The following is a 20,892-nucleotide window of genomic DNA, read 5'->3' as shown; positions in this document are numbered from 1 at the left end:
GCTACTTGTTACCATCCTGCTGCCTTCACGGGTTTCAGAAGTTCAATTTTCCAATGTGGGTTCTACAATAATGTTTGAATTGTGATTATGCTTGGGCAAACAGTAGCTAGTATAGTTTGTTCTCATTTTCTCCATCTGCCTGTTTATTTCTATGAGGTCAGGCAAGGCATGGGGGTGTTGAAAAAAATCATTTGGCTCTCTATATTGTCAGACTTGTGTTCTGTACCCTCATGGAAAGATGTTTACCAACCAGATTTCCTTGTCAATCTTGACAGTGCAACAGTACCAACTGAGACGTATCCCTTTGTTTAGCATTTTGTTCCCACCAATCACATCTCTGTGGTATGACATGTGTGCTTACGCAGGTACGCTGCTTTCTCTGAGTTGTTCCTTGCAGCCACAGAAACATTTCCAATTGCGTATGTCATATATTATCTGGTGACCTTGTGTGTCCTATGTAATTTTAGTCTCTCCAAGTTACCCTTCTCGTGGAAAATCTGAGAGGGGAAGAATTTAGGGTCTTACCTGATAGGCAACTGAGATTCAGTAGAGACAAGTCAACAGAGCAGTAGCTGCAATGCAAGTATTGCACACTTATAAATTTCAAAGGCAGACATTTAGTTGCCCCACAAAATGATGCATTAATAGCAAATTCTGGTAAAGTTGAGCATATGTTGCTGTAGAGGTATACATAGATATGAATATGAGAGAAACAGGAACAGAAAAGAGAAGGAAATTGAAAGGGGAGCAAGATCCTCAGATCCTCTTTATTTCTGTGGACAGCCTTACTCAAAGGCTTTTGTTTTCTAATAGCTTTTGACAGGGAAAATCACTCTGTGCTTTTTTTTATGGACATGAGGGACTGGGCTCATTAGAGCAATTCAATAATTAGCTATGTCTTCAGCTATAAGCTATAGAAGAACACGATTGAAAATGGGAGGACACAGGGAAGTACTGAAACATCAGAACCAAAGGGCAATTAGCAGAATTCAGGATTTGGAGCAATTTCATCCCTCACTAATGCTGAATAGTCTTGTTAATTATATTTTCTACATGACTCATTTTTTTGTCCTCAGGAAATGACATCAGCAAATATTGAATTGATTATCCTCCCACAAATAACTTTTCTTGGGGACTCGCATACATGATTTGAATGACGTTTACTCAAGTTAATGCAACTGACTGACAATCATGGAGAAAGACTTGGATATGGAACTGTCTGCCTTGTAATCTTGAGGGCCCCTTTTAAGTGAGCAAACAGACAGCACTATGAGTAATACAGTTGGAACCCCTCGTCAGTCTCCACTTCCAGGAGGAGTTTAGAGAGCAGGAATATTCTGTTTCCATGTAGCTGTAGGTCTGAACTTGTATATCTAAAAGGAGATTTTTCCTGAATAATCCAGAAGGAGGCATATGCCTGAGAATAGAGCCCAGGGAACAAATACTTGGGTAGCATCGTGCAGATTCCCTCTATATACAAGTTGGAATTGTCAGTGTGGACAATCACTTCTCTACTCAATCCCTTCTTACCCCACACTCAGACCTTGGCATATTAACTGTGGATAGCTAAGTGTAACCACTTATGACTAGGCTGTCTGGCCAAAGAGAGACCTCCATGTTTTTCTGTTTCTTCAGCCTGAAGGAGTCTGGAAGGTTTTGATATCCTGAAAAGTAAATGGGCTCTGAGTACAATGTGGTCAGGTCCTAGAATTCAATAGGATGTGGCATGACTGAGATAGAAGAGCAGGTTCTGTCTTGGTATAGGAAACCTTTGTTGTTGGGGATGGAAGTCCTGAGAGGGTTAAATATTTGTTCAGAAGTAATAGGGCTAGTAGACACTAGTGCTTTGCTTCCTTAGAAATCTCAGAAAGAGAGGCATCATAGTGCTGATGCATAGTTGGTTACCTGTGCCCTGCTGTGTGGTGAGCACCGTATAGGATGTGATGTAGTTTCTGAGGGGGTTGTGAAGAAGAAGCAGGGTCTGATTGGCCGGCCTGCTTGGCAGATGATAGCTGTGCCTTGCTGATGCCCCATCATCACACGTGACTGACTCATCTCCACTGCAGGCTCTGTTTTTTTTCCCCCATTGTCTGTGCAAAGAACTCTGCTGGCATTGACAATGACACTAGGTTCTATAGTTCCCCATGATGATGTCAGAGAAGGGAAGAAAATGGTAAGGAAAAATGACTGTAGGACCCAAGGGTATGGCTCAGTGGTAGAATGCCTGACAGGGTATCTGCAAACCTGGCTTCTCTCTGCAGAATGAGAACAGTCAATCCAGGAACATAAATTTAGTGTGTCTAAAGTATACTTAACAGTTTCCCCAGGCTTGTGACGCTAACTTTAAGATGGCTAATATTTCGAAGCTCAAGTGAATTTGCAATAGCTCACAGCCAGGTTCTAGACAAGCTGCTGCCAGTAACAACCAGAAGTAATGAGGATTTGCCTGTTTGTGTGAGCTTGGAGAAGTTAGGACCTTGTAGTATGTTTTTTGGTTAGCTTTTAGGGTTCTTTGGGGGCCACTCACTCAGCTCCCAAATTAATCACACAGAGACTTATTCTTTCTTATGAATCCCTGGTCTTAGATTGGCTTGTTTTATGCCAGCTTTCTTAAATTATCCCAATTTATTTTTTTGCCTGCAGGCTTTTACCTTTCTATATAGCTTTCTTTAATATTATTCTATGTCTTGCTGTGTATCTGGGTAGGTTGACAGCCTTTGGGATTCCACTGATGTCATTTTGGAATTCTGTGAGAAAGTGATGCTACACTTGCATTTCTGACAACGTGATTGTATTGGATAAAAGAAGAGAAATTTGAATTTTGACTATTTTTTAAAAAATATTTCAAGGTGAACAAAAATATGAGAAGGATCAAATTTAAGAAATAGTAAAGATCAATGTTTGGCCCAATAAAATACACTCCGACGTTCAGTATTCTGACTTTTCCTATGTTCAATTCTTTGTCCACCCCAGGCAATGAACTGAGTGATCCTGTAGTGATGATATCTAATATAAGAGTATCTTATGGTATCCCATTTAAATTTAAGAAATAATTACTTAATTTAAAAAAAATTATAACCTTAATTATTTATATGCAAAAACTATCTGGACATACAAACAGAGAGACGGACACAGGCACGGGCATGCGCGCATGCGCATGCACACACACACACACACACACACACACACACACACACTCACACATGCATGCATGTGTTAATGGATCACCCCATTAATTTATAAAAAAAACATACTATAAGCATCCATTTTACTAAGTAGATAAATATTGAGTGTGTTGTAAATCTTGCAAGTACATTTGACAAGAATAAACCTGTGTACAAAGTATATTGCATTGATTGTAAACTAGTTCTTTAAACTGTTAAAAAAAGAGAGAAATTGAAAATGGGATTGTAGTCATTTTGTCAATAACAGTACAAAGGGTGACCATTTGGACACCACAGTTTTCATAAATCAGTAAAATTATTTAATTAGAATGTGTTGTAAACAGGCAAGGTGGTTCTAGTGCATAAATAAAGAACTAAGGACAAACTCATGCACCAGTCTCCTTCAGGGAACTAGGATGGTAACTGAAAGAAGATGATAAACATGATATGGATAAACACAGATCCATACAGGACTGTGCATGGTCACTCTTTTTACAGTCTGTTTATATTCATTGCTCTCTGCTAGAAAGTACTTGGGCTGTGTATATGAACCATGTTAACAAAGCCTGCAAAACTGTGGAATTCACCCTGTGAAACAAGGTCATCTACAAAGACAGCATCATTATTTTGACAACAACATATCATGGGCTACATTCCCCACACATTTATAACAGTAATGAAGACCCTAGGTTCTAGGACCATAGATCTTCAATGATGGAAAGAACAGTGATCATAAGCGCAGGCAGTATGTGTGGTGTTCTTACTTTGCATATTTGGAAGATAGCACATCCTGGAAGAAATGCAGAGAAAATGCTAAGTTAATGGCTCAAAAGTCCAAACAGAGTTGAAAGAGTTCAGGATCTCACCTGCCCCTTGCATTGATGTAGGATTTCCAAGGACAATTATAATCAGAATTTACTACCATGACTGGAAATATCCACAAGTGGAAACATAAGTCATGTTTATGCACTAGTGAATTTTTTTTTGTTTTTCAAGACAGGGTTTCTCTGTGTAGTTTTGGTGCCTGTCCTGAGTCTTTCTCTATAGACCAGGCTGGCCTGGAACTCACAGAGTTCTGCCTGGCTCTGCCTCCCAAGTGCTGGTATTAAAGGCATGCACCACCAACGCCTGACGTACTAGTGTATTCTTGATGCATGTCTTCTTTAAAATTTCAAGTTATAACTGTACCTTAATCTGTATCATAAACTAATTCATAACTAGTTTCTTTTATTATACAGAATGCATTAAGTATTTACTGAGGCTATCTATTCAGTGTCACATTCAGATACTGTATTTTTCACACTTGGTCAAACAGCATAGAAAAGGAAATGTTGGGAGCATGTATTCACCCTTAATAAAATCATCAGAAAAATTATTATTAACATGGGAACTTGGGTAAATCATTGCTTGTAACACATAAAAACAAATATTTAGATATCACATTTTTGACAATGAAGAAAGATAATAAATTTTATTGTGCTCTACACAGGTGGAAAATCATTGCGTATAAAGGAGCCAGAGGATTCTACCCTGTAACAAGTGTGTGAGGTCCTGTAACAAGGATATGATACCATTCATCTCGTCTTACATTTATGGGTGTGTTGTCATTCTGTATAACGCAAACATATTCCTACATCATATACTTCACACAGAATTGTGGCAATTTGGACTGTCAGTAAAAAGGCATAAATGGATTATAACTAGAAATCAGAATCTGTTAGTGACAAATGGAAGTCAGTCAGTCATACTTGCACAGGATTAAGAGAAAACATATGACATATATTTGTCTCAATGTGATACATTGGGCACAGTAACCTATGCTATGTAGTGCCCAGATACTGAGAACATAAGGAATTGGGTTAGTTGCTACCTACTAAACCATCTGTGAGAAATCACAGAAACTGGTCCACAGAATTTGGGGAAATACATCATTAAAATCATATAAAGTGATACCACATCATAGGTCAAGATCCTCCCACTGTGCAGGGGCCTAAATGGACATGGGTATACATACACACACACACACACACACACACACACACACACACACTTCACAGATAAAAAAAAAATCTTAGAATGTGATTGGCAAATATGGAATGATAAGACTACTTTCTGTTCCATTTTTGTCATGGAGCACCAAAACTCACTCCCTTTCCTTAGTAGTTAAGTAGAGAAGGACAGCATATTAAATGGGCATATCAGAATTATTTTCTGATGCCCATGCTTATTATATAGTGAATTTTGGAATCAATGTTCCTATAATTATAATAATAGCCTTGGAACAACACCAAATTAGATGCAAAAACTGCTGTTTGTTTAATAAGCAAATCTGATCTGGTACTTCCTGGGAACAATGATATTTGTAGGGAGGGGCAGCAAACCCCACAGCTTTTAAATCTTTACAACACTCCCCTCTAGTGTTCATGTAACTCATTGATGCCTACCTACTTGATTCTTCCTTTTTTTTTTGTTCGAGTCAGATTTTTTATGTGTGTTCTCTAAATATTTTTTACGCTTTATTTTTTCTACATTAGTGATTCTGCAAGAAGACAAACCTGGATCTCACCAGATGGTACAGAATGTTTGTGGATATTTATTACACTCATGAGAGAATTCTTTGCCCTGGTGGATGGCTTAATGCCATACTGATATTCAGGATAGCGTCTCCATATTTACATTTAAAGAACTGTCATCCATGTCTCACTGATGTCCACTTTATTCTCACCAAGTTTTACTTATCCACAAGAACTTCAAGAGAACAGGGACAAATGTCCTTTTCTTTGTCTGTGTTCAGTAGTACCATCTGTGGTGGACCTGCCCCCACATTTATTTACCCAAGGGACTCTTAAGGAATGAGGAATAAGGGATTTAGTCAGAAATAAAAAGGGGAGAGAAACAGAGAGAAAACACAGGATATACTTGAGTGGGCCTGGATCCTTATCCACCGGCCCAGAACTTTATTCCAAAGGTCTGTTTATAACAATGCCAAAGGGTGGAGCAAAAGACCTCCCCCTTGCTAGTTAAATCAAATGTGCATCCTTACAAACATCTGATACTCAGACCCATGGTCCAATCAGCCCCTTATACAGTCCTGCTGGGTACAGCCCCTAGGAAACCTAGTGGGCTACAACAGACAGATGATCAGAGTGCTGGTCATGTGTGAAGCAGAAGAGCAGCTCAATAAAGAAGGAGGATCATCCCGACTTTAGGCACTGCATTAGCCACATCACTTAGGCACATCAAAAGCATGTGAGAGTAAACATGGCAGGGTGATAAAATAAATAGGTAATAGAAGGAGATGAATAAGAAAACTGATATGTTGACCTATTTGTAAGCTTGTGGAGTGGAATGGTGTGGTATGTTGTGTGAGTATGGGGGCTTGTATAGGCAGGTGTGTGTGTACGTGCAGGTCTATGATGTGAGAGGGGAAATGTGGTATGTAAGGGGAGAGACAAAGATGGGAATAGAGGGAGAGAGGAAGGAAAGATAATGAAAGGATGAAGGAATGGGAAGGCATGCTGGTTAGTTTTTGTCAATTAAATACAAACTCCCAGGGTGAACTGGGTAAAAGGTTCCTTAGTTAATAAACTGCCTTCATCACATTATCCTATGAGCATGTCTGTGAGGCATTTCTTGATTGATACTTGATGTTGGAGGGCCACTGTAATGTAGATGGTGAAAGTGTTGGAGAGATGGCCATGCGTTTTGCCAAAGAGCAAGCTAAAGGTGTGGGGGAGATTACCATGCTCTCTGCTTTTGTCCCAGCCTGCAAATATATGCATTGAGTTACAAAGTTGAATTTCCATAATGAAAGACTTTACATGGTAAAAAAAAAAGAAAGAACAAAAAAACAAAAGGCCAATCTACACCCCTCAACTTGTTGTTGGCCAATATTTTATCAGAACAACAGAAAAAAAGACCAGGACATAAGGGAAAGAAATTATAGGGAAACCATGAGTATGCAAGTGTTGAGTACCAAAGCCTTTCCTGAGATTACTTGGGCCTTCCTTTTGAACACAGGGTTAAATGCATTTAGAAGGATCCAGGAAGTCACATTGTAACTAAGAAGATGCTGTTCTATGTGCAGGTGTGTGATAAAAGAAATGTGTGATAAAGAAATATCGCCAATAAATGTTCTCTTTCATCTTTCCCTAGGAAGCTAATCAAGAGGTAACAGTTGAATAACCTGAATTACTTCATGGACATCTTCAAGAAAATTGCAGGAAGCAGACCAGGTTGAATGTTCTGTTCTTCCTTTATAACTGTTAAGTCATATTTAAATGGATGCCATTCAACATAAAAACAACAAGACTTCATCATGTCATTAATATAGTTATTGTGATAGTCTGGTAAATGTTTTAATGTACCAATCACCAGATAGGGATCAAATCAATTTTATTTCATTAATGAAATAATATTTGAATGTTTTATTGTTCTAGAGAAAATTATAGCTGACCTTTCTTGGTTCTACATATGAAATTTGATGTATCTCTTCTATCAATTTTTTTTGTTTTATTTTTCAAAACAGGATGCTTTGTAAACCTGTCCTGGAACTTAGTCTGAAGACCTCTTCTATCAAATTTTTAAAGAAAAGTCTTTTATTCTACTAATAGCACTATATTTTTAAATTGATAGGGATGATTTATTAGGTAGAACACATTCACAATGAAAATATGCTTAGATATTACAAATACTTTCTTAAAAATTCTTCTGTCAGCCCCTTACAAAGTCATCATCCTTATCACAGCTGGCAGAGATAATTTCATAGCTTAGAAATGAAATTTCTCAAGGAATTTATGTGACTTTTTAAATATCTGTCCTGTCATTGCCAAAAAGACCTCTCCAGAAAAATGTACATAGTAGTAAAATAGATTAAAAAAATAGTCCAGACTCAGTTGAAGAATCTTTCCTTACCAGTGGTCAATGTATTTTAAAATTGCATTCAATCCCTTTTACATTACTTTATACAGCACTGTTCTCACTGGAGCTCTTACTATGTTGCCCAGGAAAGTATCCAACTCTTACACTCATGTGATTCTTCTGCTTAATGATCTAGTAAGCTGTGATGAAGGAACATAATTAAGAGTGGCATATATTCCTTTAGTAAATATTTGTTTTGTGAATTAATCATTTTTGTAGAAATGCAACTGGTCATTTACTTTGATAATATAAGTTGCAGCAGTAACAAGTTCTCTTTATATTTTAAAAGGAATTTTGTGGGGTTCTTATGATTTTTATACTTACAAGTTGTCATTTTCTTGTAGGTATATTATTATGTGTTTATCAGTAACCAAAGGCCCACAGTAAATATGTCCTCACCTGGTACAACTGAAAGTAGCTTAAAACAAATATTGAGTAGAAATATGCAGAAAATCCACATTTGTTTGTTGCTTTGTTTTGTTCCTTTGTTTGTTTAATCTGGAAGAATGAGCCTTTGGAGATAAAACTATGCCTATGATTTTTTTCTGATGACATTTAAGTTTTAAAAAGTAATTTCTCTACCTAATTTGCTGAGTGTTTTCCTATGAAATGGTTGTGGATTTGTGAAGGATATCCTGTCCCTCCCTTTAGCTAATGACACATAGATTTTCTATATGTGTAGTACAACATAACTATTTTAATATTAAAAGAATGTTTTTTATGTGCCCATTTATTACTTGTTTTTATTTTTCTCCTCTTTTGTTGTCTTTGTTTCAGAAGTATATATAGAAGTTTTATTATGTACTCATTTATTAAATAATTATTTGAATTTTATGTATGTGAGTACTTGGCTTTCAGGAATATATTTTAATACCTGCCATTTTGTACCACTTAATGGCCAGAAAGTATTGTAGGATCCACTGCTATGAAGCTGCAGACCTTTATTAAGTACTATCTAGGTAGTAGGAATCAAACTAGTGTACTCTGGAACATCAGCCACTGTTCTTAATGGTTGATCCATCTATCCAAACCTTCTCAATATTTTTAATTCATATTTGTCTTCAATTTTTGTAACTGTTATATAGTTTGTTTGAAACCCTTTAATTTATGTTTTGTTCATTCTCTTTAAAAAAGATTATAGAGGAAAGTTATTATTCTTTTAAAAATTTAAAAACCTTTGTTCAACAGGAAGTTAGTCCACAATACCACCACATGACCTTGAATGGAGACAAGGGCAGATGAGTCTCAATGCTGATATCCTTCATGGATCTCAATCTGGATTCCTAAACAGAGAAACAAGTGAGTGGTCCATGGAGGAGGATTTTGAAGTAATAAAGAGAGAAGTAGAAATTCTATAAATACAGTACTCATACATGAAATTACAATAAAATAAATGAAACATAGACTTCAGGATGCTGAGGACACAGAGTTCATTGTACATTGTACAATAACTTGATAGTTCTGCCATCTTTATTCTATTGGCATTTTAATTTATTTTACAAATATTCTTCTCTAATTATCTATATAACCTATTGATTCCTGTAGTCTATCTCAGGATTATAGACATTTGGAATCTATAATGCATATTTCAAAAATGCTGACCTTGTATTTATTGCAACATATCATGATTTTGTATATATATATATATATATATATATATATATATATATATACACACATAACGTTTTTAGCAATGTGTCCTTATATGTAAGTTATCAAAATGGGGAAATAAATAAATTAGTTTATAATCTGCATACTGGGGAGCAGGACTAGTCTTCAGACAATTTGAATCTGCATATATACAAAAAGAATAATAATTCAGTATGACATTTGTTTATCTGTAATCCCATTCTGGGATTGCAAGTCTCTATATATTTTTGATACATGAATTTAATGATATACTATCTCAAAAAATAAGTGGAAGATCAGATTAGGAAGACATGTGAAGTTGGCCTCTTGCCTCTACATTCTTGTGCACACACTTCACATCCATAGACACATGAACCAATAAGTACATATCTACATTAAAACATATGATATGTAAAGTCTCTCCATTTTGAGACAAGGACTGATTATATTGGCTGGAATGGACTGATGACTCCCATGTAGAGCAGGCAGGCTTCAATCATGGAGTTACACCTGAGTCTGACCATTTTGTCCTAGGATTAAAGACATGTACCACGAAGACTCTCTTAATTTTTTAGTACTAAATTTTATTCCATCCAAGTATTTTTTAACAATATAACATTTAGAGAGTCTCTTGGCTGTAAATACTTTGAATATAGACAACATGTCTCAAACTCTGAATCCTTTATTCTTGATTTCTGGTTGTTAGGTCAAAGTTGGCTATTTTGGACTCCCTTATAAATTTTAGATGAGTAGGACAATAGGATCAATATTAAAATATCAATGCTTTGGAATGGTATGATTCTAATATCTAGTAGGTTCGGGGAATTTGGACTTCTTCACAATAGTGAGATTATAATCAATGAATCTGAAAAATTTAAATGTCTGTAACTCTTATCCAACTCTGCTAACAATTCAACTGTTATAAAGACTCTGGTATTAACTGCTATTTTATCATTGTGGTGTTAGTACTAAAACAAATTTTCACAGTATAGAATTCCTAATTAATCTCTGCTATCTGAATAAACTTAATAAATGAACTTAAACTGATTTGCCATCTGAATAACTGAGGGATTTACATATATGTTCAGTTCAAGAAAGAGATTTTCATAAGCAATTCAATTTCCAACTAAAGTAATGCAACTATAGTGCAAAACACAGATATGAGAAAGAAACATTTGAAAAAGTATATTCTTAACATAAGGGAGTGTTATGTTAAGAAGAAGAAAATTGAATTTTAAAAATTGGAACATGAAAGTTTTGTAAACAAGTCAGATATAGCTAATTGTATGTTATCTCAAATGTTAAGTATTTATTTGTAATTTTATTATATTTATTCCTAAAGTATAAGAAAGTGTGTTATAATTTATTGTGTTTTCACATAGGAAAACATTACCTTTTTAATTTTTGTTTCCTTGGAAGAATTTCATTATTTCCTTTACATAATTTCTCTGTAGATACTGTTCAGTTCAATTTTTGAAAATTTTTATGGATATTTACTCTTGTGTTTGTAGTTTAAAGTATACATAAGATAAGCTTATTCCCATGTGTTCTTTTAATGTGTCATGTACTTCTGATACAGAGTCTCACTGTGCTGCCCACCAGGATCTCAAACTCACCACTGAAGCCGTGCTTCATCTCAGGATCATATGAAGCTCCCAAGGGATGAAGGTCATCAGATTCTGATGATGGTATTGCAAAACAATCTTCTTTTTTATTTTCAACTTTAACTTACATTGCTTGATAAAATTCAGTTGAAAATTTATATTTTCTCAATTACAAGTTTGTTTAATTATCTTTAAATCTAACCATACACTTATAACTCGTGGTGTTCTTTGCATAAATATATGTCCTCACAAAACTTGTAAATTACATTCTTTACCTTAAGCATCACATATTTAAGATAGATAATGTTCAGTATTCCTGTCCTCTAATAACTTCCCTGAGGATACAATGTTCAACAGAAGTGGTGATAGAAGATATTATTGGATTATCTTTAAAACTGCAGATATACTGATGCATTTTATATCTGCATATCAGGTATTTTTAATTAAGTTTTTGAACTATCATCTCTTTAACTAATATTTTAGTTTTTATTCAAATCATGAAGGTCACTGGGGATTCTGAAATACTTTTCTCTGTACTTTGAGATGATCATGTTTGTTTTGTCATTTATTAATGTAGTGCACTGCATGATCTGTTTATGAAAGTTAAAGTAAGCCTTTATATTTAAGTCACATTTACCTGGTCCGTGTATAAAATAATCCTACATATTGTATTGTTTAGTTTGTGTTACTTTGTACATGTTTTAAATTTTTTACATTTTATTCTTTCAATATTATGTAATTATATTCTATCTTCCACTTCATATATTCTATATTCTCCTCACTTCCCTATCAACCTAACTTCAAATTCTCTTAAATGTGAGCTATCTGTCTTACTCTCTCTCCCATCTCCCTCTCTTTCTTTTTCTCTACCCACCCCCAGAAAAAATAACAAAGCAAAAAAATGTAAGAATCAAAACAGCCAAACAAAAAACCAAGAAGATCATATAGATATTGCTTCATACATATATATATATATATATATATATATATATATATATATATATATGTGTGTGTGTGTGTGTGTGTGTGTGTGTGTGTGTGTATTATATGGTATATGTATATATATATATATGCATATGTGTGTGGTATATATACATACATGTATATGGTATATATACATATAAATCAAACACACATACATGTATATTTAATGAAAACAAGACTCAAAAATAACTAAGTTTTAAATACACATCCTTATACCTATAGAAAACTTTAGCTGTCACTCTCATTAAAGAAACTATTTAGCCAGCAGACAGAGACCATTACAGAATTCCACAACTGCTCAAATTGCAAAGAACAATTGACAGTGACTTATTCAAAAAAATGTCACTGGATATATATATATATATATATATATATATATATATATATATATATATATATATATATATATTCTACAATATAACTCCCAGGTACAGGTGTAGTTTGTTATCACAAAACAGACTCCATCTTTGTTTCAGGGTTTATTTCTGTAGGTATAAGGATCTACATTTAAAACTTAGGAATTAAATTGTTTCTGAAAATTGATAGAGGTAGTTTGTCTTCCAGAGTCCATGATATCCACAGGCATGGGTACTTGGCTAGGTTTACAGTTTAAGCACAAATTCTCTACTTGATCATGATATAAGTCTCAATTATTTACCAGAGATTACATAAATTATTCATGTGTGGCTTCGTGATACCAAGTCACTTATATGCTAGTAAGAGTTAAAATACTGAAAACGATGACACTAGTGAAAGTTGATGAAATCATGATGTTTATATTGAAGTTTTGTAGCAATGTTATCAAGCAATGTTTCCATTAATATTACATGGATGTATGCAGTTGAAGAAATACAAATCTGCAAGCTATAGGAGACTCTTTCTACTTGGCAAATTCCAGTCCAGGAGATACACTTCCTCAAAGAGGCAGAAATAGTAGACACTTGCATCAAAAGATTATATGGTGGATATTTCAGTACAGTTGGACACACAGGCTGCCAATACCTGGTGTTGCATGCAAACTTTTTCTCCCAGATCACACCAGCAAAAATCCTAGTATAGCAATTAGAAAGACTCATGAATCCTACCTCTATCTTTACAGCTATTGACAATTGATAGGTTGATGGACGAGGGAAGGCCACATATCTTCAGAGATGCATTCCCTAGGAGGTTACCTATGTTCCAGTACATAGTTCCAAATCCCTGCATACACAGGTCCTTAAATGAACTCACATTGTAGTAAAGTGAAAGAGAACACATCATAATATTGTACCTCTTATCATAAGAAACTCTAAATTAGAACTGACTGGATAGTAGAATGTACAGGAGTGAGGATTTGGTCAGAACTGTTGTGTGCACTATATATATGAGAGTCCTCTGTTTATCTCTTATTCCCGTAAATGTGTGCACTTGGACGTCAAGTTATTAATCAAGACAGCCCTGAAAGAAATGGAGGCCTTCCTGTAGAAGTCCATGATAGAGTCCAAAGCAGCCAGACACATGCTCAACTCCCTTGGATGATTTTGCCTGTTGTCAATTGCAGCAAAACTCAGAGTATATTGCATTTTCCTCATCTTTCTGCTTTCACTTTCCCTATTTTTAGTGCAATATAATGGGATAGAGGTAAGTTCGAAGAAATAGCAGCTATGATAGAAGTCACCCAGTTTGTAGCAGGTTTTGATTTCCCTTTCTAGGATTTAGATCTCTCTCATGATTGGTTCTAAATCTGTTCTTTATTTTTATGTACATACTCAGCCAAACTGAGACATTGAGAAGTAATCTAAGTCCTTGCGAAGAACCTCAAAGAACCCAGGCTGATGCTCGGACAGAGGATAACACTCTGCAAATTGACAAGAGGGCTCAATTGCTGAGGGCAACATCCTCACAGCTCATTGAACATGGAGAGGTCAAGCTAGTGCCTGCATGAAGCCTTCACACCTGCATTCTAGTCTCTTTGGTATGGGAAGGTACTGTGCATGCTACTAAAAGAAAGAGTTAGACACCAAACTAGCCACAAAATCTTTACTATGCAACATGTCCTCACTGCAAGATGTGCTGGCGCAATGGTCAGGCAGAACTTGTGGGAATGGCCAACCAATGTTGAATTTAATTTGAGGGCAACTCTAGGAGGAGGAACCCTTGCCTGACACTGCTTGGATGGTCAGTGAAAAGACACTGGATAGCCCACAGTCCTAGGGTAGAACTAAATGTGACTTGTCTAACAAATGAATTGGTTTCTAATGATGTTCTGTGCCCTGTCCACGCATCATCAGAGAGGCTTCCTATAGTAGCATATGTGAATGAGTGCAGATACCCATGGCCACACATTATGCAGAGAGAGAATCTAAATTGGAGGTCTCCATTGGTTCCCTGTCCTCTAAGCTTGGTGAATCCCATGAAGAGTGGGCAGGAAGATTGTAGGAGTCGGAGGGTTTTGAGGACACTAGGAGGACAGGGCCAATGGAATCAACTGAGCAGCATGCCTGTGGGCTCACAGTCTTAAGTGACAAACACGGGGCCTGCATTGTCTGCACCAGGTCTTCTGCATATATGTTGTGACTGTCAGCTTGGTATTTTTTTGTGGGACACATCACTGTGGGAACATGTGTAACTTTGACTCTTTTGTATCATCTTGTGACTCTTTTCCTCCCATGGGGTTGCCTTGTCCATCCTCATTGTAAGGACTGTTGCCTTGACTTACTGAATTTTTGTTCTGTCCTATTTGATTGTTGTCTCTTAGAGAACTGTAGTTTTCTGAAGGGAGACAGGCGAGAGTGTGTCCAGGAAAGAGAGGAGGTGATGAAGAGCTGGAAGGAGTGTGGTGGGGGAATTGTGGTTGGAATATATTGTATGAAAAAAGAATCTATTTTCAATTAAAAAAAGATTTTGTATTCCCAAAAAGAATGTGAACATGCTCTAAGCAAATTTCCTCTCACATCTCCAAAGCCATGACTTACAAATTCTGGTTTCAAGCTGATGACAAACTTACTCAGATTCCTGTCAGAAAGTGAGGACTGCCCTGATTCTAGGAAAATTCTCTTTCCCCTGCTAGGGAGTTGCAGTGTTCTGAGTAGAGCGTATAGCCAGCTAGCTTTAGTGGCAGCATCATGCCCTCTGCTGGATCTGGCTAAGAAAATGAGTCTACATTTCCTTATAAAGAATTTATTAAAGGTGGAATCTTTTAGGTTTTCTTAAAAATAAATACTTTCTTGAAGGATGGTAGGTTTTCAATTAACCAGATGTATTCCTTATATGATACCTTAATTTTCAGAGGATTTACAAGTATCTGAAACAAACATCTCTATGCCTCAAATACATCCTCCCTGCATTGTAAATAATGGTAAATACCATCATTTCTACAAAAAATATAAATAATTAAGATGGAAATCTCTAATAGTTTTAAAGTAATCACATAGTGTTTTGACATTGTAGGAAAAAAATCCCAGGAGATCCTGGGTTGATTAACTAATTCTCCAAGGTGCTAAAGCTTTCTCAGACTCAGCCTGTCTGGCATAAGCCTTTCCATTAAAAGGCTTCTTAGGGCCACAGGAAATATCTTAGCATATCCTTATGCACAAGGCAAGTGTAGAGTTTACACCCACCCACAATGCATGGTTCACACATTGTGCAAAGTGCTTCATGTTAGCAACATTATGTAATTATTGAAATCCTGAAATTCAGTTTGGGTAAACAGAGGCTCAGATGCTATTATTAAAAAACAAAACAAAACAAATTATTTCCTTGGAGTCACCCACCACTTCTGGCCCTGTTACAAATTCTCTGTCTCCTTTTCAACATAGGCTTGAGGGGAAGGGTTTGATGAATATCCAATTTAGGACCTATTACTCCAAATCTCTTATTTTCTATTCATATCCCATTTGAGTATCTCTGTGTTATTTCCTATCTAGTGCAAGAAGAAGCCTTTCTGATGAAAGTGATGCACATCTGGCCATATAGCAATGTTTCAGTAGACTCATTTTATTTCTATGTTTCCTTATCAGAGTAAGTGCAGGAAGGTTTTTCGAAGTCATGCGATCCATCAAGTTTCAGGATGTTGACTACTTTAGCAGTGTGAGGTATGGCTTCCATTTCATGGGGTTGATCATAATTCTAATTAAAAGTGTTGATTACTACCATAATATTTATGCTATGTTGGAAACAACATATCTTGAAGATTGCTCACTATTTTTTGTTGTAGGTTATATAGCTCATGATATTGAAGATTTCTTTTTTCCTCCAGTTACATACAGAATTCATTGCAGTCTTATTAAATGTAGTCAGTAGCAGTGAAACTTCTAATTGGTCACCAGGTTAATTTTGGCTTTTTGATGACCCATGTGAATTGTATGTTCAGCAATAGGGTCTTACCATCAGGTTGTTGATATTTAACCATAGATTAGGAAGTGGTGTGTTATACCTGAGTAGGAGACTATAGGATACCTGTGGCCAACAAACAACTCAACAAAATAACTCGTTCCTGGCACCAGAGTTATTCCTGATATGACTTTATGGCATGTGATATATAACTGTGGTAAAAATGACAATCTCTCTCCAAATACAGGGTGATTCCATTTTAATTTCTTTCATATGTGTTTGTGTGTGCAAGCTTTTTTGATTTAGTTGATAGTTTCATACATGAGTACTTTATTTAGATTATTTCCACACTTTTTCCATCACTTTACTATAATATGTCTGATCTATTAAATATCAAAATGATTATCACTTTTTATTAATTACTATTTCTCTTACATAAAGAAAATATGTATATCTATTTCATGCTGTGTACATTATGTGGCTAATTTATGAAAATATGTTTAGTGCTGACTTCTTGGTTTTGAATAGCCTATGGGGGCACGAAAGATACAGTGAAATATTCAGATGTAGCTTTGAACACTAAGCCACTAATACCCTAATAGGGGCTAAGATTTGACAAATTATAACATTTGAAAAAGTTGGTAAAGCCATGGTTTTTCTTTGATATTTTATAGTAGTGTTAGCTACAAGGTTTACATTAACACATAATGGTAGTAAGGAGTGAAAAGAATAACAATATGAATGACATAGGGAATTCTCCCTAAGACCTTAATACAGTAAGAGATTCTTAAATGGAACTTAATGGAAAAATAGAGAAAGAAAGATGAGGATTTTGATGGAATTTTGTGACAAAACCTATAGTAGAGTCCTCTCTGTTGCTTTTGCTCCATTTTATGTGTGGGAATCAGAGAAGAGCAGCCTGGATACTTGCCCGTTTCTAAGGTTTCAGTCAAGTATTCAGAAAACCAAAAGTTGAAACTGGAAAAACATAGAGGACAGAATTTGAGGTAGGCAGGAAGAAGAATAGATGATTATATAAAATGAACCTGGTGTGGTCCTTGAATACATTATTATTTTATGTTTTATTTTTAAGGTTATAATATGGAGAGCTAGATAGATGACTACAACATGCTTGCTTGGTAATATGAGCCCCTCAGATTTAGTTCTAGAATTCTCATATTAAAAAACAGGCATATTGGTATGAGCATGCAATCCCAGGCCATGAGGGAGGGGTGGTGTCAGTAAGTTCTCTGAATTTTAGTGGACAGCTAGGCTAGACTTTTGGTAAATTCCAGTTCTGGGAGAGACACTATCTCTATCAGCTTGTAGTAATATACACCTATATCAAGCCAGTATCTGAAGCACAGTTGCCCTCATGAATTCTCAAAAGCTGGTATTACATGCACAATCCCAAAATGGCTACGGAGAGGACTCAAGAATTCCAACCCTTATCAGAATGGCTGTTAACATTTAATGAGCTAATGGAAGGAAAAGGTTCATATGTTCTCTGGGTCACTTCCACTAAGTGGTTTCCTATGTTCAATGGATGGCCCCATATCCATGTACACACAGGGTGCCTTGAATGAAATCAGTTGTTAATAAAGAGCAAGTAAATGAACTTCAGATGGAATAGTTATAGTGATGATTGAATAGGGATAATAGTGTAGGGAAAGGACAGCATTTTTCCAAACACAAATTCCTACATTAATAATGAAGAAAATATTTTATGACTACAAATTGCACCCAAGAAACAAAAGTGTAGGCAACCTGAATGCAGACATGTGAGCAACAACACATACCACTCACAAAAAATGCAGACTTACTGAGAATATACACATATTTTAAGCATTAGTTTTCTAAATAAATACCTCTTGAATTATTTATTTATCATCATGACACTGAGATACTGTATGCATATTGGGTATATTTGGAGCAGGGCTTGAAATTAAATTTTTTCACTATCCAAGCATTATTTTGTTTTTCAGAAAATAATATGATTATCTTTTACCCTTTTGCCTTTATTCCCTACAAACTTCCCTGTATATAAATCCATGATGACTTTCAAATCCATGGCCTCTTTTTCATTAATTGTTATTACATGCTTTGTATAAGTATATAGATATATTCCTAATATATTCTAATATATCTGTAGAAGATACTTTAGTCATAGTAGTTAACTGCAGTTTTAATGCCTTCTTTTAACACATTGGTTAACAATATCAATAACAATAATGTACAAATAAAATTGCTGTTCTTTGGTATGGTTGTTTTTGTATAAAGATGATTTTAGATTTTTTTTTCTTTTTTTGGTTTTTCAAGACAGGGTTCCTCTGCGTAGCTTTGCGCCTTTCCTGGAGCTCACTTGGTAGCACAGGTTGGCCTTGAACTCACAGAGATCTGCCTGGCTCTGCCTCCCAAGTGCTGGGATTAAAGGCGTGCGCCACCACCGCCCGGCTGATTTTAGATTTTTAAAAACAAAATTTAACATATATAGAAATATAACAACCAAGAACGAAAAAAAAATCATTATCTACAGAAGTTAGGGATAAGTCAGGGGACCTTAGGAAATCTTAAGTTCTAACTTATAAGAACATAGCCAGAGGCTTAGGGACTTGTAGCTGTATTTTCATGATGAGCAGTTCGGTCTGTTTGTTCATTTTTACTACGGAATCAGTGATTGCTCTGGTGCTCATCCTCACTCACAGACTTCCATTTCAGAGTGATGATGATGCTAACAATTAAATGCCACGTGACACTGGACATTCACAACAAGTGCATCCAGTGAGATGCAGGGGCCTTTTTCAGAAGTCTACACTTCCTTCAATGTATAGAGGGTATCACAATATACATTTGGTCACGTGTGGGATCCAGTGAATATTAATAGACCTGTTCATCATCCCCCATAGTAATTTTAGTAAGCATGCACGACAGCTAATAACAACAGAAACAATTCTGTGTATACTCAATAACATAAATGTGGTTGCAATGCTAGTCCTTTGTCTTTTTGTGGTTATTGTAAAGTTGACATTGATTAGGAGTGAAGTGACCAGACTAAAGTTTTGCTATGTTCTGTGAGTTTGTGTCCGTGTAAGCTCTGAGTTCATTAGTTTTATGTTCTATTTTCTCCTAGCATGCCTTAAATTTTTAAAAAGCTGACAATGTCTCACGATGAGCTGGTTTGTACTCTCCCTAATTTAATCATAAATCCTCTGCTACTTGAAAACATTTCACACAGCGTGAGAATGCAACATAGAGTATCTTCAGTGGTATGCTAAGTAAATGGCTTGTCTACCTTAGTATGCCTGCTAGATTTGCATAGTCTTTCTTAAGATTACTTAGATTACATTTGACTAAAACAATATTGAAAGTTTTTGTTTCCTTGCATATTTCTATAGCTACTTTGGAGAAATTTCTATACATTGAATATACTGCTTTAATTAAGTCATACCCCTGAAAACTTTAAAGGGGTATTTTACAGATTCTGGACTATAGATGCTCATAAATAGTGTGATTTGAAAGTTTGTTACTCCATTGATTATCTTTCTGCATGTTATATTTTCTCAATTTCTTTCTGTTGTTGCTGATGCTTTTCCCCTTTGTGTTATTATGTGGAGGCTGACATTTGAGGAGTAGGATTCTATTGTTGTTTAGACATGGTTGAGAATGAGGGTGAGTCCAGTAATCCAGGGAAATCTGTGTTTTCCTGATGGAGAACATCAACATTGCCTGAAACCTCAAAGCATTTATTTTGCACATATGGATCAAGAAGGCAGTTTATTGTATATAGCTGAACTAGGAGGTAGGTTTAGTTAATCAAGGAAGGAGGGCTCTGTAGGGGAATATTTTCAGGCAGCTGTTATCCTGGGGGGAAGAACTATGGTTGACAGTTTCTATATATACCATTAACACTCAAAGTCCTACTTTTGTGAATCATATTGAGCCTCACCTGATGAAGGCGTTTTGAATCCTCTAAGTCTGAGGATTCTTTTGGTTCATTGACATGGTCTTACATATGACAAACAAAACACTTTAATTCAGATCTTCACCATGACTCCACAAATGATTTTCTAAAATATAAAATGATTTTATGTATTGTGATTGTTTTGTGAGATGTGAGTCACTGTATTAATATACATTTATAATTGTGTACATTGTGCAGTTGTCCACACACTTGTGAACAGGGCTCTTGAGGTGATATGTCAGTGTCAGGCTGTCTTTTTATTGCTCTCCACATTAATTTTGTGAAATTGAATTGCTCTCTGAAATTAAGTTAATCATGT

At 35.7% G+C, this 20,892-nt stretch overlaps 1 long non-coding RNA gene across 1 annotated transcript in view; it reads left to right on the top strand.

The window, feature by feature from the left end:
- LOC143267162 (uncharacterized) overlaps nt 1–20,892 on the top strand; it is an 82,291-nt gene that overhangs the window by 21,259 nt on the left and 40,140 nt on the right. The window contains exons 3-8 of the long non-coding RNA XR_013042072.1: nt 4,654–4,760; nt 7,320–7,399; nt 9,273–9,383; nt 11,293–11,401; nt 14,054–14,255; nt 16,300–16,374. This is a non-coding gene — a long non-coding RNA (uncharacterized LOC143267162). The remainder of the gene's footprint in view (nt 1–4,653; nt 4,761–7,319; nt 7,400–9,272; nt 9,384–11,292; nt 11,402–14,053; nt 14,256–16,299; nt 16,375–20,892) is intronic.

Source organism: Peromyscus maniculatus, chromosome 1, assembly GCF_049852395.1.
Source record: "Peromyscus maniculatus bairdii isolate BWxNUB_F1_BW_parent chromosome 1, HU_Pman_BW_mat_3.1, whole genome shotgun sequence".
Classification (NCBI taxonomy): domain Eukaryota; kingdom Metazoa; phylum Chordata; class Mammalia; order Rodentia; family Cricetidae; genus Peromyscus; species Peromyscus maniculatus.
The sequence above is the reverse complement of the archived record's forward strand: the minus strand, read 5'-3'. Positions and strand labels throughout refer to the sequence as shown.